This window comes from Marmota flaviventris, chromosome 10, assembly GCF_047511675.1.
Source record: "Marmota flaviventris isolate mMarFla1 chromosome 10, mMarFla1.hap1, whole genome shotgun sequence".
Taxonomy (NCBI): domain Eukaryota; kingdom Metazoa; phylum Chordata; class Mammalia; order Rodentia; family Sciuridae; genus Marmota; species Marmota flaviventris.
The window spans coordinates 34804916-34820270 of NC_092507.1; the positions used below are offsets into that span (position 1 = coordinate 34804916).

Genomic DNA, 15355 nt, shown 5'->3' on the forward strand with positions numbered 1-15355 from the left:
GTGGCTTAGTGGTGGAGCACTTGCCTAGCATGTGTGATGCACTGGGTTTGATTTTCAGCATCACATATAAACAAATAAATAAAATAAAGGTCCATCAACAACTAAAAAAAATATTTAAAAAAATTAAACTAAGAATCTAAGTCAAACACAAAACATGAAATATAGTATGATTCCTTTCATATAAAATATTCAGAAAAGAGACAGAAAGCAGTTTAGAGATTGCCAGGGGATGAGTAAAGAGGCAAATGGTGAATAAAAGTTAATGGGAATGGGGTATTTTACTGAAGTGATGAAAAAGTTTTGAAACTAGAGCTAGGTGGTATATACATAATATTGTGAAAGCACCAAATGCCACTGCATTGCATACTTCAAAACAATTGTGTTATGTGAATTTCATCTCAATAAAAAACAAAAGAAAGGTGGTTGTAAATTTTCTAACTTAGGACTTAAAGTTAGATGTAATGTTATATATTCTAGAAGGAGAGAGTGGAAAGTAAAATAAGATCATTAACTATGGTAAAAGTAATAGGAAATTCAAAGGATATCATTTAAAAGTGACAAACCATGTAGCAAAAGGTTAAGTTTTAAAAAAACAATTGTGGGCATGATATAAGGTATAAACATAAAACCACTAGAACAAAAAAACAAAAACAGACCTTCCCATATATCAAAATAAATTTAAAAAGAATAACAAAGGCATGGGAGGAAAGACCCACCCAGGAAATACAGTTAGCAATGAAAACACAAATTAATACAACAGCATTTAGACTAGTCATGTTAAATACATTAATAAATGGAATAGGCTTATTAACTCACTTACTGAAAAAAAATATTTTCAGTTGACTCATAAGTTAAATTTAACTCTGTTGCATACAAGAGTTACACCTAAATTGGAGATTTAGAAAGGCATAAAGGATTAAAAAAGATATATCTGACAAATGAAAACGATAAGAAAGTATTCCTGATATCAAACAGAAGAATTAGGCCAAAAAAATGAAACAAAGAATATTTTATATTGCTAAAAGACAAAATTAAAAGTGATTATGTAACAGCTCTTCATATCTATACATCAATAAGACAAAAATCATCCATATAAAGCAGAAACAAGGAGGTAAAATAACGACTGATAGAAACCACTAATAACAGGAAGTTTTGACATACCACTATCAGTAAAAGATAGGTTAAGTGGACAAAAATAAGAATGAATATATATAACAATAAGATTTTGTGGAAATATATACACATATGTGTGACTCAATTTGGAAATTCAGTGTATGAAAAAGGTGGTATTTCAAATGCAAGGGAAAAGATTGATTTTTAAATAAATGATGATGGGAAAACGGGATAGCATTTGTAAAAAAGATAAAATTAGCTCTACTCTTCATACCATACACACAGACTTAATATGAATGAGAGATCTAAATGTAAAAAAGTTAAATTACACAAGTACTAGAAGAAAAATGAGCAGGTTTTTCCATAATCTGTTGCAGGAGAAGTTTTCTAGCTATGTTCCAAAGTCCAGAAAAATTAGAGAAAAGATTATTAACTATGACTACAAAAAATGAAAAGAAAAAAATTTGCATGACCCCAAACACCACAAAGTTAAAAGACAAATGACAACTGCTAAAGGACTTATAAAAATCAAGAGGGAAAACAACAAAAACTGAAGGTCCTCTTAATAACTGAGTTCTTTAAAATGTTGAGAGAAAAAAATGGGAAAGGATATGACCAATTTATTTTTTTAAAAAAGATTTAAAATGTTATCAGGGTTTTTTTTGTTTTATTTTGCTTTTTGCCTGTGTGTGCTACTGGGTATTGGACCCAGGGCCTTGCATACACACACAGCAAGTTCTCAAACAGTTATATCCCTGACTCAATGCTACATCTTCAGCCCAATATATTCAATTTTTAATGGTCCTTAAACATACAAAAAGATGTTCAACTTCACTCAGAATAAGAAAAATACAAATTAAAATTATTCTTAGTTACTATTTCTTGCCCATTAGATTGGCATAAACTTTAAAATACAACAACTTTATTCTCTTGATGAGACCATGCAGAAATAAGCACTCTGATTTGTTGCTGCTGGAAATGAAAACTAGCCTAATCCACTTAGAGGGAAATCTGGCAATGTCTAATAAAGCTACTGCAATGGTTTAGATAAGATGTGTCACCCAAAAGCTCATGTATGAGACAACATACAAGAAAGTTTAGTGGTGAAATGATTGGGTTATGAGAGCCTTAGCCTAACCAATATATTTATTCACTTGAATAGATTAACTGGGTGTTGTAACTCTAGGCAGGTAGGGTGTGACTGGAGGAGGCAGTTCACTGGGGTTAAGTCTTTGGGGTATATATTTTTTTTAAATTTTTTTTTAGTTGTTGATGGACCTTTATTTTATTTATTTATATGTTGTGCTGAGAATTGAACCCAGTGCCTCACACATGGTAGGCAAGTACTCTACTACTGAGCCACAACCCCAGCCCACTGGGGTATATATTTTGTCCCCGTAAGTGGAGCTCTCTTTCTGTTTTCTATTTGACATGTCCTGAGCTACTTTCTTCCTCTACACCCTTATGTCTTGATGTTCTGCTTTACCTCAGGCTCAGAGCAGTGAAGCTGGCTGTCTATTGGCTGAGACTGTGAAACCACGAACATCAGTCAAATAAACTTTTCCTCCTCTAAAAGTGTTTTTGTCAAGTCTTTCAATCACAGCAGTGAAAAAGCTGACTAAACAGCTACATATGCAGTTTTATCCTTTGGCCCTGCAATCCCATTTATATGAATTTATCCTGAAATAATGCCAAAATACTCACATGCAAGGTTATTTGTTGTTTGAAAGTACTGGAAACTCTATAAATATTCATTCAGGAAACTGGTTGAACAACACTATATTATTGTATATATACTTAATGAGGTACTATGTAGCAGTTAAACAAAAACCCTCAACTGATATGGAGTGATTTCTCGGCTATATAGTGAAGTGAAAAAAGCAAACTGCAAACGAGTATATAAAGTATGCTATTCTGTGCAAGAATGAAATGGGACATAAAAGCACATACATGTATCTCTGTTCATACACACACACACATATACATCCGACTACTGATAAATATATTTTATTATGGATTATTAATTCACTGCATAAATATATCAGTTTTTTAGCTACTCCTCTGTTGACATTTTATTCTGCTGACAATATTTTCAGTTGTCCGCTAATATACATGTTTTCTTAATGAACATGTGTTCATTTATCTTGGTAAAAATTTACAAGTAGAAGTGCTGGATCATAAGTAGGTTGTATGTGTAGTTTGATAAAAAAAACCACCAGATCTTTTCCCAAAGTGGTTTATACCATTTCTGAAAACAAGATATTAGAGGTCTAGTTGCTTCAATATCCTCATATTCAGTGGTGTCATCCCTATACTTTTTTTTACAATTTTGCTGTATGTTTGAATTATTTCAAAACAAAGTTAAAATAGAATTTATCTATATTTACTTTATGCCTTTTCCAAGTGAAATAGTTACTACTGTTGTTATTATTTCATAGCAACTTATCCAAGGTCACAGATAATTGTTGGCATTATCCACTGACCCCATCTCTCCACTCCATCCGTGTCCATGCCATTATGCTGATTGCCTTTATCCACACAACCTGCCTCTAAACTTTTCCCATGTTCATATTTCCAGAAGTTTTATCCCATACTTCATTTTAGCTACATACTTTCTTGGCCAAGCTTTTTTTTTCCCCAAGAGTTTTTTTTAAGAGTGTTCTATGGACAAAAGCTTTAACAACCTGGGACTAAAAGATAGTGCCAGAAACTGAGACTGTCTGAGAAATAAAAAGACCTCTGCTTGTCCACATTTTAGATCTCAGCATCACCCCAAACTGTTCCACCTCCAAAATCACTAAGTCTCATATCCCATCATCTACTAATGCCTTTTCTTTTTCAGTGTTCACTCAATTATCCCATTATAGATGTTATATCACTTGAACTTCCAGTCATTAGTCCCTTCATTTTCTCTATTCTTCACTGCTCTCTTGGGTACCTAGTCTATAGTAATCATTTTTAAAATATTGATAAATAAAATCACCATCATCCAGCTTAGATTCTGTGGTTCATTATTTTAAATACTCTCTTGTCTAAAATCTGTTACTCAATTCTTCATTTGAAAACTACCTGGCAAAACCTTAATTCTAGAACTATCTGTGTTCTCTATGTTGGCACTTAAACTAGAAAGCACTGCTAAACAAAAACCATACAATGAGACTAACTAATGCTACTGAGAATTCAGGTTCACAAGTTTTATTTGGGCCCACAATATTATCAGACGTTCTTATTATATTTTCTTCATCAGCTTGGTCTTCTTTTTCAGCAACAGCTACATCAAACCTCTTCCTCTTTCTTCAAACTCCACTTGTTATCTACACTTGGATGTTTCACATACATTTCAAATTCAACACGTTGAAGACTGAATTCAACATTTTTTCCATCTAACATAACCCCTAATCATCCAAATACATTTGTTCTTTCTCCAGCCCCCTCGTCTTGGTAAATGGCATTACCATAAGGCCGGAAATCTGGCAATCATCCTTGTTCCAACTACTGCCTCATACTTAATAAGTCATGTTGACTACTTCCTATATATGCTTAATGGGTACCAAGTATCCCAAATCAATATTTACTTTTTATTTTTTAATGAAATACTAATAAATGTGTGCGTTGTCCATGCACAGGGGCCATGCTAGTCTCTCTGTATGTTTCCAATTTTAGTATATGTTCTAATGAAGGGAGCACTCAACATTCTTTTCTCTTTTTTTAATTGATTTTATTTTTTAAATATATGATAGCAGAATGCATTATAGATCTTATTACACATGTAGAGCACAATTTTTCATATCTGTTTGTATATAAAGTATGTTCACACCAATTCATGTCTTCATACATGTACTTTGGATAATGATATCCATCACATTCCACCATTATTGCTAACTCCCTGCCTCCTCCCTTCCCCTCCCGCCCCTCTGCCCTATCTAGAGTTCCTCTATTCCTACCATGCTCCCCCTCCCTACCCCACTATGAGTCAGTCACCTTATATCAGAGAAAACATTTGGCATTTGTTTTTTTGGGATTGGCTAACTTCACTTAGCATTATCTTCTCCAACGCCATCTATTTACCTGCAAATGCCATGATTTTATTCTCTTTTGTTGCTAAGTAATATTCCACTGTGTATATATGCCACATTTTTAATACATTCATATATTGAAGGGCATCTTTTCTAAAAACTATAGTTTTTGAAACCCATTCTCCTGGCCTCTACTCTAAGCATAATTCTAATTCCTTCTCCAAACTTCAGAGTTAGCATTCTAATTGGTTTAAGACCCCTAGTAGGACTTCTTTGATAGGATCCTAGCTAAACTCCCTTAACTTTATTAAACTTCTTTTAGTCTCAAACATGTTAACTCTCACCCCTAGAACTACATTCTCTATATAATTCAATATTCTCTACCTGATATGCTTTCTCTATACCTCTTAACCTGGCTCATTCTTACTTAAATTCCATGTCTCAAATTAAGCATCACTTACTTTAGGCTCTACCTTATTTTCCAGAGTAAGAACCCAAACTCTTACATTAGTATAAATCAATATAATATAGAGTGGTAATTACAATATATGAAAAGTGGTAAAATTTTTTAAAGTCTTTTTTTTTTCTACCTGGAAGAATCACAGACAAGGCAACATCTGTACAGTTTTAAAGGATGAAGTGAGTTCACTCTTTCTCTCAACACACACACACACACACACACAAGGAAAGAAGTAAGCACAGTATCCAAAGAGATACACAAAAACATGAATGTGACAGGGCATAAGAAAAGCTTTAAGGAGGGGACAGAAGAAGGAGAGAGGATCAGGAACAAATAATTTGGTGTTGTAGTAAAATAAAGCACAAAGAAGTGATAGATCCTCTTCGTACTTAACAATGGTGATCTGCAGAATATCTGTTTGAGAATTACTGGGCATTTTAAAAAACATATGATCTTTAGGTTTCATCCTGGATCTAATCAATCAGAATCTCTGGAGTTGTGAGCCCAATAATCTGTAATCTTACCAACAGCCCAAAAGATCTTATGCCCATCAGTTCAAAAACTTTAGGTGATATATTTTTTTAATAGAGGGAAACTGACCTTGGTCCTAAAAACAGTCATTTAAGTAGTTTTATTTTTTATATAAATGTGAAGACAGAAAAAAGTTCCTGTTTAGTCAACAGGGACTAGCAAAAATTTTTAAGGCTCTAGAATAAATAACACACCTTAGACCCCTCCCTCCCTAGTTAACGGGGATGATTAACTGGCTTAAGCAAACCAAGGTAAACCAGGGGAACAACACAACAAGTTTTTTGCATTGGAAGGCAGAAAAAAAAATAGCTTAATCCTTGAGAGAATCTCATAGGAAGACACTAATTGTAGGGTCTGCAAAATAAAAAGAAACCCAAACTCAGCTAGGCACAACTCTTCTGTGACAGCAGGACCTCATAAAAGAGTGGACTAAATTGTGTGCCTGAAGTGACCAGAAACTAATAAGTGTACAAAGAGAAATACCCTGGGTCAACTGGAGCACTGAGAAAGTGAGTTGTCCATGAAGTCATCCTCACTTGAAAAGACCTTACTGGTCTTTACCAAAAGCTGAACGAGTTAAATATTGCTGCCTGGGGACCAGCAGCACCAGACAGCTGAGACAAGTGTTTTGACTCTGAACCATCTGGCAACAAAAAACAGTAGTAACAAACTGAAAGTCACCAAAATTCTTCCCTGCTGACTAGTGGAAATCAGATATACATTATGTTTAGAATGAATAAACTCTCTAAAGTTTTCAGACAACTGCAGGGGAAAGGGAAATGCCTGTATTTTAGACAACATATGGGAAGGGATAACATTCATCTGTCTGCTAAATACAGCATCTAGGGACTGGGGTTGGTTTTAATCTAAATTAGAGAAATAAGAAATGGACTATATTTTTACTCTAAGTGTTATGAAGCAGATCATACTAGTTGCATGATAATGTGTGTAAAACATCTAGCACAGTGTCTGAATCATTGCAATTAATCTATAATAAATGGTACTCATTGCAGCTGTTATTATTTTAGAGGGAGAGAGATACAAAAGTGGTTAAAAGGTTTACAGTCTAAACATTAGGGAGAATGGTTACGAAAAGGAAAAAGTAGGAGAAAGATCTGAGTTTGGAAAATATCTGTCTTTAGGCATGATGATTTTGCACTGAAGAAAGACATCTAAATAGAAGTATCTGCTTGCTTAGAATGCATACATTTTTGTTTACTGAAATCTTATCCTTCTTCTACCACCGTCCAGCTCCCATTTCTGCTAACATACCCTCAATCCTTTGCAATCATTCTTGCCTTCTTCGATCCTTTAGTACTTTTATATTTCTACAATTACATTCTGTTTTATATTATAATTATTTTTCTACACTTTGTCTTGTCAACAAGATTGTGTTACTTTAGGGAAAGGAGAGACTAAATCCAGATAGATTTTTGTTTGTCCCATAGAATTGGGCCCATAATGAGTACTTAGTAATCTATCAGCAACTATCAAGGTAAGAACCAGACCTCTTTATGAACATTAATAAGATCACCTAAATACCACCATTTCTGGAATAAAAAAAAGGAACCCAGGATTCTGTGTGATACTGGCAAGATCCCTGATCCTCCCTCCCCTTGCTCAACTTGCACAGGTTCCTTAATCACCTTCAGACCCTCATAATGCCTTTTATGCCCACTTAACTCCAAAGAGTTCAGTGCTCCCAGGTCATTCCTCAATGCCCAGATTCCACCCAGATTCTAATGCCCGTAGGTCAATATGAGCAATGAGACAAATTCTCCACATATCTCAACATTATTACACCATTTCCTTACTTTATTTTCCTCCATAGCATTTATCACCATCTGACTGTGATGTTGTCTGGGTCCTAACTTTAAGTTCCATGGAACAAATATAAAAGCCTGTTTTATTCATTGATCCAAATCTAAACCTAATATAGTACCTGGCCTATGGTATGGCTCAACAGATATTTGCACAATAAGTAAAAATGAATACACAATTCATTTGTTAACACAGTCAACAAATATTGAATGCCTATAATGTATTCCAATGACACATTAATAAATAAGAATGGCAAGATTTATATCTTCATTTAGACTCTACAATAAGAGAAAATATTAAACACTATGTAATTATTCATAATTATAACAAATGTTTAGGAGAGGGAAACCTGACCTAGGAAGACAGTAAGGGAGAGTCCAAGCCAGACACTGAAGAAATACATTTAAGCAAAGACTGAAGGATAAATACAAATTATTTGAACAACGAAGGGTGAAAGATTTCAGACACAAAGGATGTCTCAAGACTATAAAAAGGAACACAGTTTTTTGTTTAGAAGCTTTATTTAGAAAAAATGAGATGCAATAAATTGTATTAATATAAAGCATATGACTTGTTAAATTTTGATGTGTTAAATTGGATGTAAGTTTAGATATACATCCATGAAACCATCACCATAATCCAGAGAATTAATGTTATCTGCATCCATCTTGGCATATAATTTGATTTCTTCTTGTTTTGGTTTTGGTTGGTTTTTTTGTTTGTCTGTTTTTTTGTTTTTGTTTTTGTTTGTGTGTGTGTGTGTGTGTGTGTATGTAACTGTGTAATGAATCCAGGGGCACTCTACCAGCCCTTCTAATTTTTTATTTTGAGACAGGATCTTCCTTAGCTTCCCAGGCTAACCTTAAACTTGTCATCTTCCTTTCTCAGCCTCCTGATTACAAGTATGTGCCACTACACCCAGTAATATGGAATTTGTATTTATTCAATTAAGATTTATTGGTACCTACCATATATATTGGATATATATTGGTATATGATCCCTGTCCTTTTATACTTCAATAGGTATCTATTCAAGAAGTAAAAGAAGGCCTGGGTAACTATGTCTGGGGAGGTAGTATCCTACAGAGCCTTGCATACCATATTTTGATTTTTATACAAAGAGCCACAGGGTCAAATCATGCTTAACTTGAACAGGAAGCCATTCAAAGGTTTTAAGTAAGGTAATGGCATGGTTACATTTGTCTTTTCAGAAGAATCATACTGACAGAAAGGTGAAGAACATATAACAGAAAGTCAAGAGTGGTTTCTGGGGGAACCTGTTAGGCAAGTGTAATAATCCTGACAAGAGATGATGAAAGTTTGGCAAGGGTTGTGGTGGCAGAGAGGACAAGTTTTAGAATGATTTAAGAGATAATTAAGAAGCAAAACCATAAGAACTTAGTGATGTGTTAGATATAATGAGACTAACCTTGCATTTGTGATCCTCCTGCCTCAGACTCCCAGGTCTCTGGATTATACGTATATGCCGTCACGCCTGGCTGATTCTTAGTTTTCTTGCTAAACAATTATCTGAATGTGATGTTACTTCCAACAAAGAAGACTTTAGAGGAGAAAGACTTGGGTGGAAAACATAAGTTCAGTCTTAGATATACCAAGTTTGATGGGTTCAAAAGATATCCAGAAGGCAGTTAATTATACAAGGTTGGGTAGACTAGAAACAGGAGGCAAGGTGATTGAGAAAGACTAATTAGGCAAATAAAAGAAATAATAAGTACCAAATTGGAATGAAGTAAAACAACTATCTCTATTCACAGATAACATAATCTTACATACAGAAAATCCTAAGAAATCCACACAAAACTATAAGAGGTAATAAAAATGTTCATTTAGGAAGTTTACAATATTCAATATAAAAAATCAGTTGTACTTCTACATATTTCTAATGATTGATACAAAAATGTAATTAATAACAAGATAAAGAACCTTACCATTACACCAGAAATTTCCCTCATGTCCTTACCAGTCAAACAGTCTCCTCCAGAGACAATCATTGTTTTGATTTTTTTAAAACCACTGATTAAAATTTTGCTTATTCTAGAACTTCATATAATAAAATTAAAAAATACATATTCTTTTGAGTAGAGCTTTTTCCATTCAGCATTTTTTTCAAGACATATTCATGCTGTGTACATCTGTAGTTGTAGTTTGTGCCTTTTAATTAATGAACAGTAGTAGTTCATTGTATGAACATACTGGATTATTTAACAATTCTCTTGTTCAAGTACAACTAGGCTGTTCCAATTTGGAGCTAGTATGAGCAAAGTTACTATGAACAATTTTGTACATAATTTTGTTACTATCAACAATTTTGTTGATGTTGTTAAAATAAACTTTATTTAACTTGGGTAAATATTTAGAAGTAAAATTCCTGGGTCATAAAGTAAGTATATGTTCAGATCATTTTCCAGAAAGGTTATATTATTTTATATTCCTAATAATAATATATGTCTGAGACCTTTTTTTTTTTTTTTTTGATGGTGGTACTGGGAATTGAACACATGACCTCATGCAGTTTCCGCCTGAAATAACTGAACTTTAATTATTAGGTCTGCAAAACTCTATAAAATTCTGAATTTTCACAATAGTACAAATCACTGAGATAAAAGACCATAAAAAATTAGGGCTTGCTGGGCTCGGTGGAGCATGCCTATAATCCCAGTGGCTTGGGAGGCTGAGACAGGAGGATTACAAGTTCAAGGCCAGCCTCAGGAAAAGCATGGTGCTAAGCATCTCAGTGAGACTGTCTCTAAATAAAATACAACATAGCGCTAGGGATGTAGCTCAGTGGTCGAATGCCCCTGAGTTCAATCCCCAGTACCTCCCCCCCAAAAAATTAGGGCTCATGGGAAGAGATTAATGTCTTTCTTTTATTATACTTCAGTAGCATATACAAAATAAGGCTAAACCTAAATGTAGTCAAATCTAATGAAATTCAGCTGGAGGCTAAATTAAAAATAAAAATGTGTAGAATGCATATTATGTTGTGCTAAGAGTTATCTGCCATTGCATCTGGAAAATTTTAGTGACTTGTTATTGCACAAACAATTGTACTGAATCCTGTGTATACTAGAATTAGTTGCATTTCATCTCTTACATGAGAAAGTCATATGAAAAATATTTTAGCACCTGTGGCATACATATAATCTCAGCAACTCTGGAAGCTGAGGCAGGAGAGTCACAAGTTTGAGACCAGCTTGACAACACAAGAGGCTCTACTCAAGATAAAATTTTTAAAAGGGGATGGTAGTGTATGCTCAGTGGTAGAGCACTTGCCTAGCATCTCTAAGGACCTGTGTTCAATCCCTGGGACTGAGGGGGGAAAAAAAAGACTAGGGGTGAAGTTGGGGGTGTAGCTCAGTAATAAGATTGCCCCTGGCTTAAATCGCCAATACAACAAAAATAATAATAAATTTTAACCCAACAGCATTTTTAGGGTGACAACTTTAGCTTGTTAGTAATATTTTAAGTAAGTTATACTAAAAATTTACTATAAAACATAAGTTAGTATATTTTAATTTTATAGTAAATGGATATGGCTCACATGAAAAAAGTTAGTATAAGTTATAATAACAAGTATACGTTAAACACACAGAACTTTTTTGTTGTTTTTTTGTTCCTATGTTTATTTGTTGTTATAAAAAAATTTTCAGGTTCTGCTGAGCATGGTAGGTAGCATACACCAGTATTCCAAGCAACTTGGGAGGCTGAGGCAGGAGGGTCAAAATTTCAAGGCCAGCCTCAAAATTTCAAGTAGCTTAGTGAGACACTGTCTCAAAATTTAAAAATAAAAATAAAAAGTCTGGGGGTATAGCTCAGTGATAAAGCAGCCCTGGATTCAATCCCAAGTACTGCCAAAAAAAAAAAAAAAAAAAAAATCAGGTTCTATATCAAAATTCTGTCCTCTTAAGTAGTCAAGTTAATTCTCCTAGATATCAGTTCTTTCATTTGTAAAGTGTAGATAATATTATAAATTGTATATCACTCCAGAATAGAACAAATGATAAAGTCCTTATTTAGCATAAGTTTAATAAAGTTTATAAAGTCCGTATTTAGCATATAGTAAGTGCCCACTAAACATTAGTTATTTACTATTGTTGTTCTTAAAGCATGGTAGAAAAGTTTTTTGTTTTTGTTTTTTAATTTTCAGTGACTAGGTATGGCTTCATATTTTCTAATCTGGAGAGGTAACTGAGAATATGATAACCATTCATTTTTTAAACCAACTGGAAATCACTGATAGACATCCTTCAGATCTAGCTTAAATGTCATTTTTTTGAAGAGATGTACTTTTCATATAAGTTTTAATTTCTAATACATTAAATATCAATAGATATGTGTTATATAAACCGATGCTCCTTGGGGGTCCTCAGTCATTTTTAACAATGCAAAGGGGTCCTGAGACAAAAATTTTGAGACTGATATAAAGCACTGATTTGAAAATATGAATTCTCTTCATTTAAAGCATATTATGGTCTTTCAAACTTCTGGATGGCTTATTCTCTCTTTGCTATTTGTTTTTTTCACTTGCATTTAATTTGGGGTGTGGGTACACAGCTTAGTGGTGGAATACTTGCCTAGCATACACAAGGCCCAACACTGGGGTGACAAAAAGAATTGTGCACATTCCCTTTAAACAGTTAAAGTTGCAAACACTAACCACAACACTAGTATTTCCTTTTTCTTTCTTTTTACAATAAACTAGAATCCCATCAACTCAATGAGGGTTGCACTATTTACCCTATTCCTATAGAATAAATAAATTTTACAAATAAATTTTCTGGAACTATGATTACTAATAAATACATTTTATTTGTAAGACTTAAATTTTTCTATTAAGTAAATCTGCAGTGCTCCACTAAAGGGAAAAGTATTGGGAAGCATTGCCCTGATATTATCTCATTGATCCATCTCCTCCCATTTTTAACTATTGCCACTACTTTGCTTACCTATTTCACCACATAATTGACACAAATTTTATACCAAATCTTCTGCAAAAAAAAAAAAAGTGGAGTGTGACCATTATGTGATGCTTTTTAAAAAAAAATTTGTGTTGGCATCACTCAAAAATCATTTATTACTAAACTATCTTTGGTGCACGCTTAGGATGCTCAGAAAACACAGCTGCCAAGAAGATTCTGCACCTCCAACATTGGTTTCATTATCTGTCCCTTGTCCTCAGCACCACTCATGTAAGACAAGTTTACTGTTAGTATTGCAATGCTCTCTTAACAAAGCATATAAACTGTACTGAAATCTGTAAGAGGGATAGGAGATATAACTCAGTAGTAGAGTGCTTGCCTAAGTGCATGCATGAGATCCTGGGTTCAATCCCCAGCACTGCAAAACCAAAACCAAAACTATATTATGCATGTAAACATTACCAGTTATGAGATAGCTTCCTAATTAAAAAAAAAAAAAAACTCAACAGTAACATGATGGCTGTAAGATGGAAAAATATTAAAACTGAGCAACATCTGTATGTATGCATATGTATGTTTGTGTGTGTGAGTGTGTGTGTGTACATGGCTATTTTATTTCCTTTTAAAGGTAAAGGTTCTACAAAAGCATTTTAAAGGTTACAAAAAACACTATATGAGCCTATTTATATAACACTGTATGCATGAATCATTGCACCCATATACTAAGAAAGCTGTTTGGAATCTGCAAAGAATGTCTAGATTTTTACCTTTTTCCTCTGAGTTTTTAAAATGAGTAATTAAAAAATAATAAAGCTATTTTAAAAAATAATTATTTTCTAATCCATAACAGTCATGGAATTAATCATATTCCCTCCTGTCTCGCTCAAAAACAAACCAAATCACATTCAAGAAGTAAACATTAAGGTCCTAAGAACAAGTATCTACATAAATTTAAAAATAGTTTTAATTTTAGAAAGGCATGTTATACACTCCAAAAAAAAAAAATGGTGGCCCCGAAATGACTTCTTATCAACTTTAAAATGATTGAATAATTACCAATATTCAGCACAGTACTGAATTTACATTCTTTCACATGCTTATTGAAAAATAATTACATTTATAACAATACAGAATTTTTTTAATTTTTTAATTTTAGAAATCACATATATTTTTCATATCTACTTTAAATGTTACACTTTTTGAGAGGAAAAAAATACATTTTAAATGTAAAACTAAGAAATTTCAACATAAAGATTTATTCAATTAACTGTGTTGTTACTTACTGAAAAATTTTGCCAGTGCATCAACTACCCTGTGTTGGCTTCCAGATTAGCCCATGTTCCTGCCTATACGTTTTCGGTTCCCCAAAATTACATTTTCTTTAAAAAGTTAATAAAATGCCACATACATTCTTATGTTGTCTTTTCAACAAGATCTGGCACTAACCACAGCAATTAAGACCTGCCCCCAAAATTAATTTGATGTCAAAAAAAATTAGTTTATGGTATTTCTTTGTTATAAGGTCAGAAAGTCAACTGAATTTGTTACCTCCAATAGCATGTGTCCAACAAAAAATTAAAACTGATATTGAGCCTAATTTTTAGGCCTAAACATTTGTTTTGACACCTTCAAAACAATTCCAAACTGCAGGGGAAAATCTACTTATAAGAACATATTCATGGGGCTGGGGTTGTGACTCAGTGGCAGAGTGCTTGCCTAGTATGTATGAGGCACTGGGTTCAAGTCTCAGCACTGCATACAAATAAATAAATAATAAAATAAAAGGTCCGTCAAAAACTAAAAATATTTTTTTTAAAAAAGAACATATTCATGTATGAACTCAAATATAATGATCAAAATAAAGGAAAGATGATCCATTCATTGCTAGAGCCAAAATGTGGCTCATAGTTTTGAAAATAAACAAATATGATTCTGGCTGTAATCCCAGCTACTTGGGAGGCTAAGATAGGAGGACTGAAAGTTTGAGGCCAGCCTCAGAAACTTAGTGAGACCTTGTTTTAAATTAAAAAAAAAAAATTAAAGGGTTGGGAATGTAGCTCACTGGCAGAGTAACCCTGAGTTGAATCCCCAGTATCAAAAACAAAAAACAAACAACCCCCCAACTCCCCAAAAAAACAGCTTAAAAATTCTGTTTGGGGGCTAGTTTGAACTCTAATCACTGAGCATGGTCTAACTATAATTGATAGTTCTACAGCAAATAAACTACACAAATAAGAAACTGCTAATATCAAGACAGAACTTTATATTTTAACAAGAACTTTAGATACATAATCTTCTGCAGCTGAACTCTTTCAGGAAAAAATATCCTCCCATAAAAGGAGCTATTAAAAATTGCTGCAAACCTCTCTTACAGCATGTCCTCATAACCTTACCAGGATCGCTAAGATCACAGAGTTTACAATAGTTATTAAACAAACCACATGGTTAGATTATAACCATCATAGCAAATTTTA

The 15355-nt window shown here is 33.5% G+C and overlaps 1 protein-coding gene and 1 non-coding gene across 2 annotated transcripts in view; both read right to left on the reverse strand.

Moving 5' to 3' along the window:
* Positions 1-15355, reverse strand: part of Zswim5 (zinc finger SWIM-type containing 5) — a 182848-nt gene that overhangs the window by 140142 nt on the left and 27351 nt on the right. The gene's annotated exons all lie outside the window — the stretch shown is intronic.
* Positions 4695-4800, reverse strand: LOC114094561 (U6 spliceosomal RNA). Its single transcript, XR_003583069.2, has one exon. It is a non-coding gene; the product is annotated as a U6 spliceosomal RNA (small nuclear RNA).